General features: G+C 44.9%; 1 pseudogene; it reads left to right on the top strand.

Annotated features, from left to right (window-relative positions):
- The first annotated feature begins 17,386 nt into the window (after positions 1-17,386).
- Positions 17,387-17,856, top strand: LOC127230281 (60S ribosomal protein L26-like; annotated as a pseudogene).
- Positions 17,857-18,687: the final 831 nt, after the last annotated feature.

The raw sequence follows: 18,687 nt of genomic DNA, 5'->3' as shown, positions 1-18,687 counted from the left end.
ACAGCTTGGGGTAGTTAAAGCAAGCATTAGAGTTTAATTCTGTTACTTATTAGTGATATGACCTTCGGCAGGACAACCCAAGTCTCAGTTTCCTCAGCCATCACAGGAATAGCTACGCTGATTATTCCAGAGGGCTGCTGGGAGGGGCAAATATGATACATTCCTGAAAGCACTTGGGTAAGCCAAAAATGTTGGTAACATTCTCAATACAGACATGAGGGGTTTGGTACCATGTGGCTGAGCATTTGAAGCAGAGCAGGAGAAGGGCTTTTAAAAGTCTTCTGCTCTCCATGGATTGCAAATGAAAATAATTTTAATATCACATAAAGATCAGGTGTCCAGGAAGTTTCCCTGAGGTCTATGGTTGTTTAATAAAAACCTTGGCTAAAGAGACTTCTGGGAAGTAGGAGGGTACCATAGTAAGAAAAGCAGTGAGGTCACACTTACTCAGACTCCCAGCTATAGGAATGACTTGGGTTTTTTATTTGTTTTTCAAGGGCTGGGTAGATACAAGCCCACCCAGTCTTGCTCTCCTTGCTTCTTGGTATCCCTTGCTTGCACTGAAGTTCTGCCATAGCAGGGTTGTATAAATGGCCTGCTCCTTGCTGTACTTATTATTATTATTATTATTATTATTTTGTAAATATGAGATGGAATTTGCTGCTGGCGATTAGCAAAAGCATCTGGATCTTGCCCCTTCCACGAGACTCAGGAGAGGGGACTGATGATGACTATAGTATGGCTGAGTCCTGATTAACTTGGGAGAGAAAGGAAGAGTGGAACAGAGATGTGTGGAAGCCATACTACAGAAACCCACAATTCTGCAATTTGTAGGAATCATCTATCCATGGGAATAATCAAGGCTGATCCTGAAGTTTAAAACTTGAAGGAAGAGGGTCACAGTGATATTTATAGCATGCACACTCATGTGTAGCCTACTCATCACAATACAATTTGCTAACCAGAAATAGAGGTAGCCCTTCCCCAACTGCATGTGTCATTTTGACAATAGCATACAATCTTTTGAAGCTTTCTTAGTCATGCAGAGTCTGCATTGCACTTTCTTTTGGTAGGATTTGAGTTGCCCATTCCTTTTGTTACCACACTCCCCTTCCTGCCCACAATTTACCAGCAGAGTGAGAGGACTTCGGGCCTCTGGAAATCGCTAAGAGATGATTTCTGTGTCAGAAAAGAAAGGCTCCTGGTGGCACCTGGCACTTAGTTACCCTGAAGTGCTTTTGGTCTTTGAAGTTCTGACTGTAATTCTCTGACTGTCTTTACCAAGGTCTTCCTTCCTTTCTGAATACCCCTGGCCTGTTGGCCCAGGCTGAAAGTTTGATTTCCCCTCAACCCCCAAGGCACCCTCCCCCTCTTCCCAGGCTGGGATAATCAGCTTAGCTTCCTAACTGGCCCAGCACCTGGCTCTGCATCCCCAAATCTTCCTGCCAGCAAAGGGAGTATGAGTCCAAGGAAGTTACCAGAACAGACTGCTTTCAGTTTCAGAAACTCAAGGCTGCAGCAGAAATTCTAGACTGTCTGAAGGGCTGGGCCTCCCTACAGGGGGAGGGAGGACTCTGCTGAAATCATCACCTCTGGCAGGAACTTCAGGAGGCAGGAAGTATCTGGGACTATTCTATAGTCTGGCCACATTGAGTTGGGGCTTATACAAGACAGAATTTCTCTGTGTAGCCCTGGCAGTCCTGAAATCATTCTGTAGACCAGGCTGGCCTCAAACTCACAGAGATCTACCTGTCTCTGCCTCCTGTGTGCTGGGATTAAAGGCATGAGCCACCACTGCCACTGCCTAGATAAACCATAAAGATCTAGGGAGCCTGACCCATTCCTTTCAAAATAGGTTTTTTTTTTCTTTCAAATTTGAAACAAACACAAGCACATCATTGCTCATTTGAAAATGCAGAAAGCATAACAATAGAAACCCCCACTGTTAGTTGCTCCTATAAAAAAGAACCATTAAGAACATTCTGCTTCCTTCTGTCTTCTCAAAGGAGTTTTACATCCTATTCCCAATCCATTTTAATTTAAAATAGGAGTTCAATGGTAAGGGTATTGTTAGCAGGAAGGAGGCTCAGGGTTGGAATATCAGAAAAAACTAAAACTAAAACTAAAAAGCTATAATACCTCAGAAAATATAACAATAACCACATTATGAATTCAGTCATTTATGAAATAAATTCTGTTTACAATATAGGTTGCTATTAATTTTTTATCATAATACTACATTTCTGAGGTGTGACTGTCAAGTCCTAAGTTCTAGTTATCAGTGCATTTTCTTGTAGGAGTCTCAGCAATTCCTTAGGCTTCATTTCTTTCCATTGAAAAATGTGATGTATAGAGTCCCAGGGATTTGCGTGGAGACTGACTGATAGCCTTCTAAAAGACCACAGCCACAGTTTCCATCCACAGTGCTTCACCTAGCACTCAATTTTGGATAAGATAGTAAAAGATACATGTCCGCTTCTTATCAAACATATTTGATATCTGAAGAGTTTGTAAGTCTTAAATTAAGAGATGAAAAACAAAACAGAGAGAGAGAAATAAACAAAAACAAAGAGGTTATTAATGTCCAGCTGAATGCTTTTTACTGTGTAGACTATTTCAGGGTTCCAGAGGCTTGTCTGCAGGCTCCGGTTGAAGAGGACTTTAAAACACAGGAAACTGAGCCACGGAAATTTTGAGTAATTTGCCTAGGATTACCCACTAGTAAAGTGAAGGGAAAGCTTCCAGAATATTCTTCATTGTTCATAAATTACTTTCTGTGACCTCAGGCAACTTATGGATATCAATTTTATCTTTGTAAAAGGTGTCAGACTCAGCTACTGAGCACATTCACACATCTTATTTCTAGAATATGCTACAAAAATAACATCTCCAAGGTCACTTAGCTTGTCACTGAGCTGTATTGGGCCTAGAGTCCAGCTCCGCGCATTGGCTCCTGCCCAGTGTTTTCTCTAACCTGGCAGCACACATGCCCTGTGGGCAACTGAAGGAAATCATCTTGGCCAAGGTCTATGTTCTTTCAAGTTTCAAGGGGGCAGTGCCAGCAACTCCATTTCCAGGACAGAAGGAGAGTGGTGGCCCTTGGGTGGGAGAATTAGTAACCTCTGGCTGTTGGAGAACTTGCTGCACTGTAAACCAAAGAGAGGGATTGGCACTCCGAACTTAGGCAAGAGAAAGCCTACATCTTGTCACAGCAGAGAACCTTGGACTGCCTTCAAAGGAAATCCCAGAAGGTTGTTTAGCTCACTGCCCGGGTGGAGTGGGGGGGGGGGTTTCTGATCAGCAGCATTTTGGGGAAGGGATTCTGCATTGAATGGAAGGCTGGACCAGATAACCTCCGGAACCCTTCCCACTCCCCACGTCTCTGATTTGTGTGCCTTGGGGGAGAGAAGCAGTCAGTCACAGGATTACAATAGTTGATTTAGGGTCCCGCCCCAGTTGTCAGCATAACCCTCATCTTGGGCAAATAATTTAGCCTGTCAGTACAAGGCACAATGCCTGGCATGGAGCAAAGCTTTGCAAATGTTTGCTGAATGAATGAGTGGATGGATTTATGCCTCTACAGTCTCAAGGAACACTAGTGAAAAATGGAATCTTTAGGATGATGAGTTTAAGTAAGAATGTAAAGCATTTGATCTCTTTAAAAGAGAAGCTAGCCCTCCATCCCAAAGAGGTATGGCAATGGGTGGGAATATAATTCATCAGCACCAGGAAACACCTTTTCATTGGTGAGTTTTGAGTTTCATTCCTTCCTCTATCCCCACTGGCACAACAATGGCAGGCCGCATGCAGTAGACCCAGAAGTACAGTCCCGCCATCCTCCCCCACTCCGGATAAATGCTAAAAAGTGAGGGCTAATGGATTGTTCTCGCTGCTGACCAGATTAGATAGCAGCCCTTCCGTTATCACAGTTGAAGTAAACCCCGGCAGTGGTGGTGGTCGAAGAGTAGGGAACCAAGAAGGCACAAAGACCAGAGCGTTTGCTAAGAAACTGCAGAATACCAAGGCCCTTTTACTTGGCCTCCCCAGAACCCAGCCTAAGCCCCAAGTCATACCCAACCCCTGAGTACTTCCCAGTCAGGTGGATCGCTGCTGCCTCTGGAATTTAGGGAGGAAGTCCAACACAGAAAGAAACTCTCTTAAATTCTGCTAGCCTTTATTAAGGGCCCAGAAACATTTTGAGACACTCCCTTCCCCATAACTCTTCATGTTTTTGCTCCAATGGGGTCTAAGGATCTCAGCATTAAGCCCAATTTTCTTCAGTTTTGCTGTTTCAAATCTTGAGATACAGCAAAGTATTCATGCTCACACTTGCCCCCCCCCCCACTTCCCGAGTTTCCTGTGTCATATTTCCACCCTTTATTGACCTTCCTCCTTTCCTTCCTTTCCTTTTAATTTTTCTTTGTTTTAAAGATGGGGGTGGTCCTTAATCAGTAACCCAGGCTAGCTTCAAAATCATGGTGATCCTGCTCTCTCATTATCCCTATGCTTGGCTAATAACCTTGGTTTTTTTTTTTTTTTAAAGTTTGTTATAGATTTGTTTTAAGCGTTAATGATTCTTTTTGTTTGCTTCTTAAGAAAAAACATTTCACACACACACACACACACACACACACACACACACACGCGCGCGCGCGCGCGCGCGAAGAGAGACAGAAACAGAGAGAGAGAGAGAGAGAGAGAGAGAGAGAGGCAGAGAGAGAGAGTTCCCCCTCTCCATTTAGAGGCTAATTTTTCTGCCTCCAATTTCTAACAGCACAATTCATCCAATACCAAGACTATTCTTATAAAAATGCTCCTCATGTATGATCTAACAACAAATTCTACATAAAGCAAACAATAGGCACTCCAAACATTATTTATCTACAAGGAACAGCTAGCTAATTGTTCTATCATTATGATAGAACCACCGAGATTTAACAGAAAGCAAATACAGTCTAAGTTGGTGAACAAGGGTAGCTCTCCACTTGCATCCTATCATTTTCCTGCAAAATCTCTGGAGTTAGTGGGGATAAAGTCTGTGGTCTCATTTTACACATTACTGACCAATTAAACAAACAAACAAACAAACAAACAAACACAAACTACTGCAAATGGACCCTTTGGGAAATTATTATAGTGCAATAGTTATTCAGAGGCAGAGGCTTCAGAAACTCCTCAAGGTCAAACGAATTAACTACTCTGGAATTTGATATTCAGAAATTGAAATGGAAATAATAATTCATCATTGGAAGGCTTTTGATTCATCCAGTGCAAGGGGAGTAACACATGAAACTAAAAAGACAAATTTGTTATGAAGTGCAAGGATGATGTCTCATCGGAAGTGGAAAGGCCCAGTAAGTCCCTGAGGGAAATTTAATGGCAGGCGATGTGTTTGGAGGTAATTGGCAGGGAGAAAAAGAAAGAAGCAAAGTTGGAAGAAAGGGGGGCAGGTGAAGGAGAGAATTTTGATTAAGCCGAAATAGGGGAATGAGAAAAGGGGGTGGGCAGAACGATGCGGGCAGAGGTAGTGACTGTGCAAGGAAGAGAGTGGGGAAGAGGAGAGGAAGAGGTAGAGGTGTGTGTGTGTGTGTGTGTGTGTGTGTGTGTGATGAAAAAGGAATGAGAAAACCGGGTCAAGCAGATTGTACAGAACGAATGAAGACTCCCCTAAGAATGGCGGAGGTAGAAGCACCCTTTCCGGGTATGTAGTGAAACGACAGCTTCAGTCAAGGGAGGAGAGCCGGAGCCCACCCAGCCAATGATACTTGCACACGGTGGTGTAGCAGTTTAGGGGTACCTCAGGGGTAGAGGGTACTGTGGGGCTCTGCCAGGCTTTTTACTAAGATCGAGTTTTTGTAAGACGCGGGACCCGAGTGGAGAGTGTTCTTCCCTCAGCATGCTGTTGCTAGAGACCGCTGCCGGTCTCCCAGGCAAGCCAGACTCCCCAAAGTTGAAGAAATTGACACCTTCAAGTATTGCTCTCGATTTGTGGAAGCCTGAAACCGAGAACCGAGCTGAAACGATTTCCTCTAGGCCCAGTTTCTCTGGCCACTTACTACCCGCCTCTGAAACTCCTAATCCAAGTTCTACGGGGTTTTTTTTTTTTTTTCTTTTTCATCTTTCCTTCAATATTGTTCTACATTCGGCTGGGGAATGAATATGCGCTGAGAGGCTTGGAGCCTGGAATGGCCAAGACCCTCAACTGTGTGTTTTCCGTTGGGGTGTTGCGAGTAGTCAAGTTAGGGGACACATAACTTTGAGGGAAGAGCTCTAGCACTGAGCTACATCCCGCCCCCCTAAACCTACCCTTCTTTCTTTCCTTTCAGTGGGAGCAGGCTACCACCGAGCAATTTTGAATGAACTTTATGTAGGGTCCTCACGTCGGATGTAGTAAATTAGAAATGGGTATTAGGCTTCCTAGGAGTTTTCCGTTCAGGCGGCCATGGCAGCGGCTAAAGGCGAGGTCTTTAATACCGCAAGCGACACCAGAGTAGGGATCGTAAGTAGCAGGCACAATGCTCGCTCTTCTTGTGGTCCCAGATCATTCGGTCCCTGGCCTTTGTTCACTTTAGGAGTCACAGGCAGTAAGCAAGGTGGTTCAGATATGGCACAAGAGTGACCCTGGCTGGAACCTTTGTTGCTGTAGCCTGAGCTCCCTAGCCCATCGATCCTGGGAATGGGAAAGCAGACTGCTAGTATACTCAAGCCTTGGTGCATTCGATTGCCACTTTCCCCAACCAAGTGACTTGGGCCGCCAGGGACCAGAATCACAATTCGAACAAACCCGTCTCGGATTTTCGGTGGAGAGCCAAGTGGTGAGCCGGGCATGAAAGTGACAGCGAACCCCGGGCGCCAAGCAGCGCAATTTACAGGCTTCGCGGCGGGCTGCGTATCTGGTCAGGGAAGCCTCGAGGGGAGACTTTCTCTGAAGTCTCTTAGTGACTAGACCAAGCCTCTCTTACGGGCTGACTTTAGGCATATTTCTCCTGCCTTTCTCCTACTACTCGTACAGGGAGTGGGAAAAACAACTCAGACAAAGTTACAAGAGGGGTTTGTGAGCCAACCAGCGCCATGTAACAAGGATTTGATTTGACATTAATGGTGTTGTCTTAATCTTCCTAAATTCTCTCACTTGGGGGCAATTCTATCTACTGGGCAGTGCTGAGGCTTCTTCTGCTATCTCCTTCCCCACATCACACATTCCCTTTCAAAGAGTGCTACTTTCTGCTCCTTTCGAAGCCTAACTGGGATTTGCATAGGGCCCCTCTGGATACTTGGAGACCCTCGGGTACAGGCTGGGTGCTGCGCCTTTTCACCGCAGCTGACACTGGACGAGGCTGTCTCTTCAGGTCTAGCCCCGCACTCCCTTTCCCGGACTTCAGTGGATCCTGAGCTCTTTTTCTTTTAGCGGACTCCCTGGATCTCGGCTCAGCCTGGCGCCCATCCCTGAGCTTTCCTACCCTCCGCCCAAGCCTGACGCCGCTCGGTTTGTTGACCTTAGATCAGCTCCAGGCCTTTATCACCGGGGATCCGGGAGTCCTGTGGCGCCCCCCTTTGCCCCTCCCCCCGCAGGATCTCCTTTCAAGCCTTTCTAGAAATCTCTCCCAATTTCCTTCCCAGAACCTACAGAAAAGTTGTTCAAATTCCCAGACCGCTGCGAACCCCCAGGGCCTAAAGGCATCACGGGTTTGTCCCCACACCGCACTTTCAATCCAGATAAAGCAGGTGAAAGTGCCCCTCCCCCATATTATTCGGATAATTGCCTCGAATCTCCACTTAGCTTTGTGTTTAGACAATTGGAGATTGATGGCTGTAGCCCCGAACCCCTTCCTCTGGGTAGTTCCCAGCTCTGAACCTCCCCAGACTTCACCAGTGCAAACCATGACTTTCCTTCCGGTGTAAAAAAGAACTAAGCAGAAAGCCGTTGGAAATGGATATTTGATTGGCCCCGACAGACACGAGAGGGACCGCGAACAGATCATGAATATTTCTTCCGTGACAGTCACAGAAAATCGTCTTTAAGATCCCCCTAAATGTGATCCAATAATACAAAAAGCATGTTCGCAACGCGTTCCTAGAAGAACGAATCTGATGACAATAAACCCGTAAAAAAAAAATAAGTTCATAAATGGGGACGGACGTTCGAATACTGTTTAACCTAGACTGATTTATTAAAATAAAGACAGCAGAAATGAACCATTGGAGACTTCTAAGCAGCAATACTAGTAATATAGACAATGAAGCCAAGTGGTCACAGTTCGTTGAATTTTTGAAGCTGTGTACAGTAAGGTTTTCTTTCAACCCATACAGACTTTATTATTATTATTTCCCCCAGCTAACCCTTCCTTTTGGGGAGTATGCGGGAATAAGACTATGAAAAAATGAGGTGCTGGGGGTGCGGAGCAGGGGGAAGGTGTAAGTTTCCAGGCAGCTTTTGAGTTTACCGCTGGAAGTTTACCGCTGGGGAGGGGCTGAACTTACTGCTGGGAGATAGAATTCCACCCTCTGCTTTGCTGAGGTAATGTGTCCTGCACCAGCACAAGGGAATCCAGACATTTTACATCAAATCCTAACCATTGCCAGAACAACACCAAAGGCAGCAGTCTCAAAAGTGCTCAGATGTCTGTTGTGAGTCTTTCTGCGAGGGGCGGGGGTCCGGACAGCCCTAAGTTGCCAGGCAGAACCTGGGTTGTTTGCAGCTCTCAAGGCCTCTCCATTTCCTTACTCCAAGCCCTATACTGCCCCCCCCTCTCTCTCTCTCTCTCTCTCTCTCTCTCTCTCTCGACTCCTTTTCTTTTGGATTGAGCCCTCTTCTCAGCTTTTCTGCTACAAATAGGACTCAAAATTCACTCCCCACCTCCCCGGTCTTAAGAAGGAGACGTAAATTTTACTCTGCTGCAAAAGTACAAGCACACAGTGAACAGGAAGAGAATGTGCATTTGCTATTTGCTTCCACATACCTGCAGGACCCACATCTATCCCAATAAAATCCGACCCCAGAATCATTGAAAATCAAACCCACATAGCCGCTGACTGACCCTTGACCTTTTTGAGCAAAGGGAAAAAAATCCAGAAAGACCCATTCAGCGAATAACCAATACAGCCCATGCATGGGAAGCCCTGAAATGGCTGGGAAGGGCTTGCCTGAGTTCTCCCCAGTGGTCCCTAAGAGGACACAGTTGGCCATAGGGGACCCTAAGAAAAGCAAAAAGATCTGGGTCTGCTGGAGGGAGGCCCAGTGACACCTGCTACAATCTGCTTGGTTTCTGCAGCCAAACAATTTTCACTGCCCTGGTTTCTCCTAGGGGGACCAACCATCACATCCGGGAGTGAACCAGGTAAGAGAAAAAGTAAAATGACAGCCAACTGTAAGAGAGAATAGCAGAGATGGGAGATGGTGAGAGAGAGAGAGAGAGAGAGAGAGAGAGAGAGAGAGAGAGAGAGAGAGAGAGAGAGAGGAAGCTGCCTCAGCAGGTTGTCCTTGAAACAATCCGTTCTCTTTCCTCCAGGCAAAGGCTGAAGAACTCCTACCCCAGCAAGCCTGGGTGGTACCCTGGGCTGAAGGCTTGTCCTTCCCGTTTCCCCAGGTTCCTCTCCTCCATGCACAACGCACAGTACTCCCATGGCTTCCGTCCTTCAACTGCTCCTCCTGGCCTTCCCTGGCAGGAGGGCCACTTGAAGGTGACTCACCCATGGAGGGAGGAAGTTCTTCCAGGCTTGTTGGAGGCCAGTTTTCAGGGACAGATCAGCCTCCAGGCACAGAGATTCCAGCCTGTTTCTGCCCGGTGGGAGGGAGACGTTGTGAGCTACATCTCCCGTCTCCCTCTGCTCCCAGCTTTCCTCTCAGAATTAGATAACAGCAAAAATAGATAAGAGGAGTGATTCATTAATTCAGCGAGTCCCGTGGCTGGCTTTTTCTTGTCGGTAGTGTGGAAGTGGAAGGAAGCCTGGAGGGGCATAAAGCCCTCGCTGGACTTTTTTTTTGTTTTTTTTAATAAAAAAGTAAACAAGTCTACTTTCATGAGGTTCTGTTCAGGCTGCCCAAGGTCACTCTGAAGGACTCCACACAGATGCAACACCCCCAGGATATCACCATGCCCAGTGAGCATGTTCCTCCCTCAACCAACTGCTGCACCCCAGGCCTGTCTTTAAAAAAAGTGGTCCTACAGGTGGGCAGGGTCCCTTCTAACACCTAGTATGGCAGTGAAAAGCGGGGATGTATTGGTTAGCACCAGGGGCAGCAGATCCTCCTGAGTGCAGATGACAATGCTGAATGGGGTAACCCAGTTCAGAGAGGTGTCCAAGTCACAGAGCAAAGGAAGGACGGAACCCACATTGAATTCCAGATCAGTTGAGTCCTAATCCAGTGATAACCTGTGGATTCTTAGCATAGGAATAGTATCAGAATCTTCTGCCCAGTGACTGCTCTCCTTGAATACTCCTAGGCATGGGGAGCTCCTTCTCCACAGGCCCCCAAATGACCCAGGAATGAAGGGCTAGGCACTGAGAAAGGTTCACAGAGTTAGCCGTGGGAACCAGGCAAACAGATCTCTCTGATTTTCCTGAGGGTAGATGGCCCCTGAGGAGCTGGTGTCTCTCAGGGGAACATCTTAATAATAACAAGAATAAACACAATGCCTGCATTACTTTAATGCATTTCCCAGTCCCCATAGCTTCCCGGGGTCCTTGAAACAGTCCCTGAATAGTGGTGAGAATCCAGACAAGGTATTAGTGATCTCCAAATGTAGAACAAGAAGAACAGAGGGTAGGGTTAGGGTCTACCAAGAGAAAATAAAATAATGTGCTGGAAAGAAAGAGAGGCGAAGGAAGGCCTGCAAGATGTGGAAGAACCACGGCTGATTTTCCCTTCCAAGGACTTTGTTATGAATATTTTCAGAGTGATGAATAAGGTGTCCGCTCTGGCCCTCTGTCTCTACACTCTGCCCTTACCAGATGACTTGCAGAAACTATTCCAGAGGAAGATGTTCATGTAAAACTCCCCGAAGCGTCAGGTCATTAAAATTCCTGAAGAGTGAGCTGAACATGATGAGGCGCAGGCCTTCCCTGTTTGGCAGGCCAACTGCCACCAGCCCAGTGCTTTGGTCACATGGGTTCTACTGTTGTTATTATAAAATAAACAAACACAAAAGTCACTACTTCAACCGCGTTAAACTGCGAGGTTCAGTGGCATTAAGGATATTTATGTACAATCATATCCCTCTCCAGATACATTCTCTCTCTCTCTCTGTCTCTCTCTCTTTCATTACTGGGGCTGAATCCAAGCCCTGAATGTGCTAGGCACGAGCTCTACCACTGAACTCCATCCCCAGCCCCACTTTCACCCTATTTTTTTTTTAAGGATTTATTATTGATTTTAGTTATTTGTCCATGTGTGTATCTGTGCATGAAGCTGGAGTTATGGGTGGTTGGGAGTCACTGATATGGGTGCTCCAGTCTTCTAGGAGAGCAACAAATGTTCTTAATAACTGAGTCATCTCTCTAGTGCCCTAGTTTTGATTTGAGACAGGGTTTTACTATGTATCTCAGGAGGGCCTTGAATGTCCAATCCTTCTGCCTCACTCTGGCCTAAGTGCTAGAATTACAGGCATGTCCCTTGCAGCCCCTGTTCTTTCCTTCCCTCCTCTCCTTTCTCCTTTCTGAGACCAGGTCTCTTGTAGCCCAAACTTGCTAAGTAGGATGACCTGGGACTCCAGACCCTGCCACCACCTGTGCTTATAGGCATAGATCACCATGTCTAGTTTATATCGTGCTGGGATCCAACAGCCTCATGCATGAAACCCAAAGCTCCTAAGGTTTTTTTTTTTTGGGGGGGGGATTGAAACGCCACCATTCTGTATTCAACTAACATATCCCCAGCCCCTTTGCCTTCTATTTGTATGAATTTGATGACCACTGACACCTATCATTGGTGTCCTGCATTATCTGTCCTTTAGTGGCTGGTTTGTCTCACTTAACACTGTGTCCTTATAGCACACACTAGCATCTCTATTCTCTCTAAGGTCAAATGACTCTAAACCGTGCATACAAGCCACATTTTATTTCTCCATTCATCTGTTGATGGATATTTGGGCTGTTGCCAACTCAAAAAAAATAATTTCCTCCACTTTTTGAGATTATAATGTAATTACATCATTTTCTCCCTCAAAATCCTTACATGTACTACCTTCCCCCTCCCCTCCTGCCCTTGCTCTCTTTCAAATTCATGGCCTCTTTTTCATTAACCGTTGTTACTTGCAAGCAAAAATATGTATATATCTATATCTATCTATGTATATTCCTAATAATAAGTACAACCTACACAATCTGTATACTGTTACTTGCATGTGTGTTTTCTGGGATGACCATCTGATATTGGGTAACCAATTGATGAACTCTTTCTTGGAGAAGATGTTGCTACTTTTAACTATTGAGAGTAACACTGTTTAAACTCTGTTTTGTGCTCTGCTTTCCATTCTTTGGTGAATATCCTTATAAGCTGTGTTGCTGAACTAGATGGTAAATCTGTGTCTCATTTTCTGAGTAACTATCACAATACTTTCTGCTTTTTATGGAGTTTTGCTCTAAAACTTGGGGGGGGTCTCTTTTTTCCTTGTTGGGACCAGCAATAAGCACACTCACTTCATCTGGCATCCTATTAAAGGATAGATTGCAGACCTGAGGAGTTCTGTAAGAGAAAAGTGTTTTGTAGCCATGGGGATGGTTGGATGTGAAGTTCTTTCTAGAACTGCAACAGAGCTAAGAGAATATCTACAGGAAACTTTGGGTATTCTAGTGCACTAGCAAGTGACCCCAGGCACAAATGTTAGCCCTGCTGTCTATGTAACCACAGGAATCTGGGGCTTTCTCTATAGCATTGCAGAATCAATATTTAGGAAAAATACATATTTCCTGTGCTTGGAAAAAAATAAAAAAAAAAAAAAAAAAAAAAAAAAAAAAAAGGCAACCATGAAGACTGGGTGTGCGGATCATTCTGTAATTCCAGAGCTTGTCCAGGGGGACAGAGGCAGGATGCTCGGGAGTTCAAGGTCACCCTCAGGTGCTTATCCAGTTTGAGACCACGCTGAGCAAAATGAGACCTGGTCAAAAGAAGTAGGGTTAAGCAAACCTGGGGTTATTAATGACATGTGTTGTACTTTAATTTCCCTCTATGCTGAGTCATTGCATTGTGAAGTGGAAGGAAGTTTCAAATTTCCCAGCAGTTTCATGCATTTTGGGAGGACCTGACACTCCACCATCTTGCAGTATAGCCTGTGGTTCTATGGCCACAACTAGATCAGACTGAGTCAGAGGAGAGAAGGGAAGCCATTGGCCCGCAAAGTTTAGATGAAGTTGTAATGGGACTCCTTCCATCTGACCCCAGTGAAGACAGCTTGAATCTGTGCTTGTCCCCTTGGGTCAGAGGGACAAGGCAGGGATGAGGACCATGAGAGTAGTGGAGCTGTAGGTATTAACATCTCCAGCCAGAGCACAAGTCACATGTAGACCCACATCTGAGCCAATGTGGTGGTATCATTTAATCCTAGTACTTGGGAGGCAGAGGCAGGAGGATTGCTGTGGATTCAAGGCCAGCCTGGTCTATATAATGAATTCTAGACAGGCCAGACTACATAGTGAGACCCTGTCTCAAAGACAATGACCCACAGGAGAGGCCAGAGGAAGCCACACCTGAAGCCCTTTCTCCTTATTCTTTCAACATACACTCCCCCCCCTTTTGTTATTTTGTTTTTCAAGACAGAGTTTCTCTATGAAGTCCTGGCTGTCCTGGAACTTACACTCTAGACCAGGCTGGCCTTGAACTCAGAGATCTACCAGCTTCTGCTTCTTGAGTGCTGGGATTAAACATGTACACCACTACTGCCCGACACAAACACACACTTTTATTGGTTTCTCTTATCAAAATATTACATGTTCATTGCTTTAAAGTAGTATAGACAATAGAATGAGATTGTCCCTTACCTTTTGACCTTTCATTCTCTCCCTGTTACTGGGCAGCTCTGAAGTTTCAACTTTCCTAACGGGATTGTCCTTTCCCTAAAAGATCTGACATTGATCCCAGACGTAAGAGACAGCCTCTAGAAGTTACAGTTCTTCCTCGGTGTGAACTCATTAGTAGATAAGTTTTGTTTTGTTTTGTTTTTGTTTTTTGAGACAGGGTCTCTCCCCACAGCCCTGGCTGTCCTGGAACTCACTATGTTGACCAGGTTGGTCTTGAACTCACAGGGATCCATTTGCCTCTGAGTCCTGAGTGCTGATACTTAAAGGGATGTGTCACCGTGCCTGACATTAGTGGATATCTTTTGAGCCTCAGTTCTTAAGTCTATAAAGTAGGTACAGTAATAATTCTTATTGCTTGGGGCACCTGTTAAGATTCACATAGTCTATGATTCCCGACATTTTAAAAAATTGACAGAAGGCTATTATTATTAATGTTATCTGTGGGCAAGATGAACTTATGGCTCAAGTGTTAAGTGTTCTCGTAGACTCACATGCTTGAACACTTGGTCTTTGGCTGGTGGCTCTGCTTCAGAAGCCTGGAGAAGCTGTAGGAGGTGGAGTCTTGCTGGAGGAAGTGAAATCACTGGATGTGTGCTTAAGATTTTCTCTTCTTATCCTACTTGGCCCCACTTCCCGTTCTCTCTCTCTCTCTGTTGTGGATACAAGACCAGCTGCCCCCTGCTCATGTAGCCGCGCCTTCCCCACCATGATGGATGAACTGCCTCCCTTCTTAGGTTCTACACTGAAAGAAACGCCCCCTCCCTTAGCTTGTATCTTGTCAGTGTTACTCATAGCAACAAGAACAGTTACAAGTACAAGGGGTTTGCACTGATGTCAGGGATCCCGTTAGGGCACCTACAGCAACCTGTGCCTAAGGCAGGAAATCCCTGCAGAACTGCCAGGCAAGTGTCTGTGGGGTATGACTTCTGTAGGCCTAGGAGTTTAGGCTGTGCTGTGTGTAGTTGACTGTTATCTGTGGCATGCTGACATGGCTGCAGCATGAGACCAGGATGCCCTGAGTACTTCATCGGTTCTTGTGATTTTGGAAGAATTCAGTGACTTCAGATTTCTCTATAGTCCCCAAAGCATGCACAGAGGTGGGGATAGGGTCAGCTTCTGACTGAAGTCTATATTCATGCCTTGCACTGACTGACATTTTCTCTCTCTCTCTCTCTTTTAGAACTGAGATATGATTCACGCTTTTAACATGTACATTGCAGTTTGCTGTTAGTATGTCTGTCCAAGACTGTGCAGCTAGCACCAATGTCTAAATCCCAAATATGTTCACCTCTTGGGCCTGCAATTTAGTAGATACTTAAGGACAATATATATATTTCTTATTTTACATATCGATTCCCTCCCCCTCCTTCCCTCTCTCCCTCCCATTCCCCCCATCCTCCCATCTCATTCCCCCCCCCCCCACTCCACAGGGAGGGTGATGCCTTCCAGGAGGGGTCATCAAAATCTGTCAAGTCATTTAGAATACAGATTAGGCCCTCCCTCTTGCCTCTAGGCTAAGGGAGTATCCCTCCATGGGGAATGTGCTCCCAACATTTAAGGACAGTTTCTTATATAAATTCCCAGGCATCTAGCTAAAGCAGTTCCTAGAATTGCATTAGTCTGACTCCACACTGCTCAGTTGAGTCAGCACCCAGATTGAATCTAGCTTCATTTTCTTGCTTTGGTTCACTGAAGTTGAAGACCCTGGGACTGGGGCTATGGAAGGTTCTAACTCCCCCGAAATAGCTTTTCATGGTAAATTCCTGAAGAAATTATTTAAATGAAGGAATGATTTACTTTCGATCTCTGGTTTAATGCATGTCCACTTGACCTGATCACTGTGGGCTTGTGTTGTGGCTGAGCATGAGTGTCAGGGTGCAGAGGCCATAGAAGCATGGTGGCCTACCTCATAGCAGCTGGGAAATGGAGGGAGAGGTGGGTCAGGATAAGGTGTGTCTTGCGATGCTAATCACTCTTAATGTTAGTTCCACCAGGTGGGAACCAACCCTAAAACCTGAGCTTTGAGAAACACTTCATAACTGGGTTACTGAACCCCCTTTGTATGTGTGTGTGTGTTGGGGATGGAACTATGCATACCAGGAAAGGGCTGTACCCCTGACATGCACCCAACTCCATGTGTGTTCTCTGACCTTTGTATCTAACTGCAGGAAAGCCCTGCATTCAGGTCTTCTGGCTTCTACTCCTGTCTTCTCACTGTGTAAGGCTGACCCTGATCTGCTTATCCTGTTCTTCATTGTCTTTGGGTCTCTCTACTCACACTTTCATCTGGTTAATGTGAACAGCTATTTGTGCAGCAGCAGACAGTTCACAAGTGTTCCCATCTCTTATCCAGTTTGATCCTCTCCCCAGCTCATGTGTTTGAGCAGTGGATATTTTTCATATAGTCCCTCTTTTGAACCTGCTCCTGGGAGTTTCCCCATATAAGTCATTCTATCCCAGCCTTTCCAGGCACTTGGGTACCAGACCAGTATCTCAGTGATCCTGCCCCACTGATTCCCTAGCCAGGCCGATGTCTTTTCAAGACAAAAATCTCAGCTGCAAAAGCTTACAGCCTCCTGTCTCATGTATTTATGAACAAATTATGCATTTGGGTTCATCTGGTTACTTCTCTTGGAACACAAGGTCTTTGAGGGCAAAGACCATCTGGAAATTTCCTTGTTAAGGATTAAGAGAACTTTTTTTTTTTTTTTTAATTTTGCTGGTCTCCACATGGTTTCTCTGATGTCTTCAAGGAATGGATTCTTCTCCATCCTTCTCTGGGGTTTCAGGACAAGCACACTACATTTGGAGAATTTGAAAATCAGTACAGAATTTTCTTTGGACTCTCTAACCAAAATTAAGGATGAAAAAAAAAAAAAAAAAAAAAGATCTATCAAGCCCAGAAAGATGGCTCCAGGGGATCCAGTGCCCTCTTCTGGGCTCTGAGGGCACAAAGCATGAAAGTGGTATGTAGACACAAAATGCAGATAAAACACTCATACACATAGAATAAAAATAAACAAATCTTTTAAAAAATCATTCTGTCTACTGGTATTACAAAGCTGGTAAAAATCTTTAGGAGGATCAATGGCATATTTAGAGTCCTCGAAAAATTAACTGTGTGGTTGGTTATTAGGATATATATATATATATATATATATATATATATATATATATATATGTTGCAGTACTAGGGATCAAACCCACGACCCTGTGCATGTAAGATGTAAGTCAAGGGCTCCACCATGGAGCTACATCCTCAACCCCTATTAGGTTAATCTGAAAATCAGTTTTGACACTTATAACAGAAAGAGTACTGACTGGTAGACCTCTTTCCTTTTGCGGTCATCAACGGATCGCAGCCGCCAAAATGAAGTTCAATCCCTGCATGACTTCTGACCGAAGCAAGAACCGCAAATGGCATTTCAATGCACCTTCTCACATTCGGAGGAAGATCATGTCTTCCCCTCTTTCCGAAGAGCTGAGATAGAAGTACAATGTTCGATCTATGCCCATTCGAAAGGATGATGAAGTTCAGGTTGTCCGAGGACACTACAAAGGTCAGCAGATTGGCAAAGTGGTCCAGGTGTACAGGAAGAAATATGTCATCTACATTGAACGAGTACAGCGAGAAAAGGCTAATGGCACAACTGTCCATGTGGGCATCCACCAGCAAGGTGGTTATCACCAGGCTAAAGCTGGACAAAGACCGCAAGAAGATCCTAGAGAGGAAAGCCAAGTCTCGACAAGTAGGAAAGGAGAAGGGCAAATACAAGGAAGAAACGATTGAGAAGATGCAGGAGTAGGGGTGTCTCATACACAGATTTCATTAAAGACTGTTTAAGTTAAGAAAAAAAAAGAAAAGAAAAGAAAGAAAGAGTACTGACTAACATGGCCCTACAAACAAAAGTAACCCATGGATGATGGTTGTACATAGGAGGATATTGGTACTGCTCTCCCGAGTCTCCTTTCTGCTTGGATCAGCTGTTCAGTGGTCAAGCATTCCTTTGAAGTTAAAAGGAAAAAAGGTACAACATTCCTATTCCTAACCATCATCTCCATTTCAATAAAAAAAAAAAAAAAAGATGTTCTGGTAAACTATGAGCAGCTGACAATTCCTTTTGCAGCTCTTCCACAGGAAAGCCTGCTGGCTACTGATTCGCCACTGGTGGGCATATACAGATGCATATGTATACATGTAATGAAACTTCACATTTTTTCATACTTAATTCATAGGAAGTTTCAAAGATAGTAAAGGTAGATTCCCATGTACAATCAAGCTCCTATAAAAAGATTTATTTTACATTTATTTGTGTGTGTGTGTGTGTGTGTGTGTGTGTGTGTGTGTGTTCAGTTGCCCAAGGAAGCCAGAAGAGGACATTGGATTTCTTGGAGTTGGAGTTACAGTTAGTTGTGATTTCCTCAAAGTGGGTGCTGGGAGCCAAACTTGGGCCCTCTGCAAGAGCAGCAAGCATTTAGCTGTTGATCCATTTCTCCAGCCTCAGTGAGTACCTCTTATATAGCTTTTGCACTCTCTTAAAACAGAAATACGACATTAGTACAGGTGTGCCAAGTCCTCTATCATTTTATCACAAATAGGCATGTGTACCCTATCTCAAATAGACACGCATAACTGCTATTGCTGCTGGAACACAGAGCTGTACCATACCA

The sequence above is a fragment of the Phodopus roborovskii genome, unplaced genomic scaffold (genome assembly GCF_943737965.1).
Source record: "Phodopus roborovskii unplaced genomic scaffold, PHOROB, whole genome shotgun sequence".
Lineage (NCBI taxonomy): Eukaryota > Metazoa > Chordata > Mammalia > Rodentia > Cricetidae > Phodopus > Phodopus roborovskii.
Note: the sequence above shows the minus strand (reverse complement) of the source record. Positions and strands in the feature narration are given on the sequence as shown.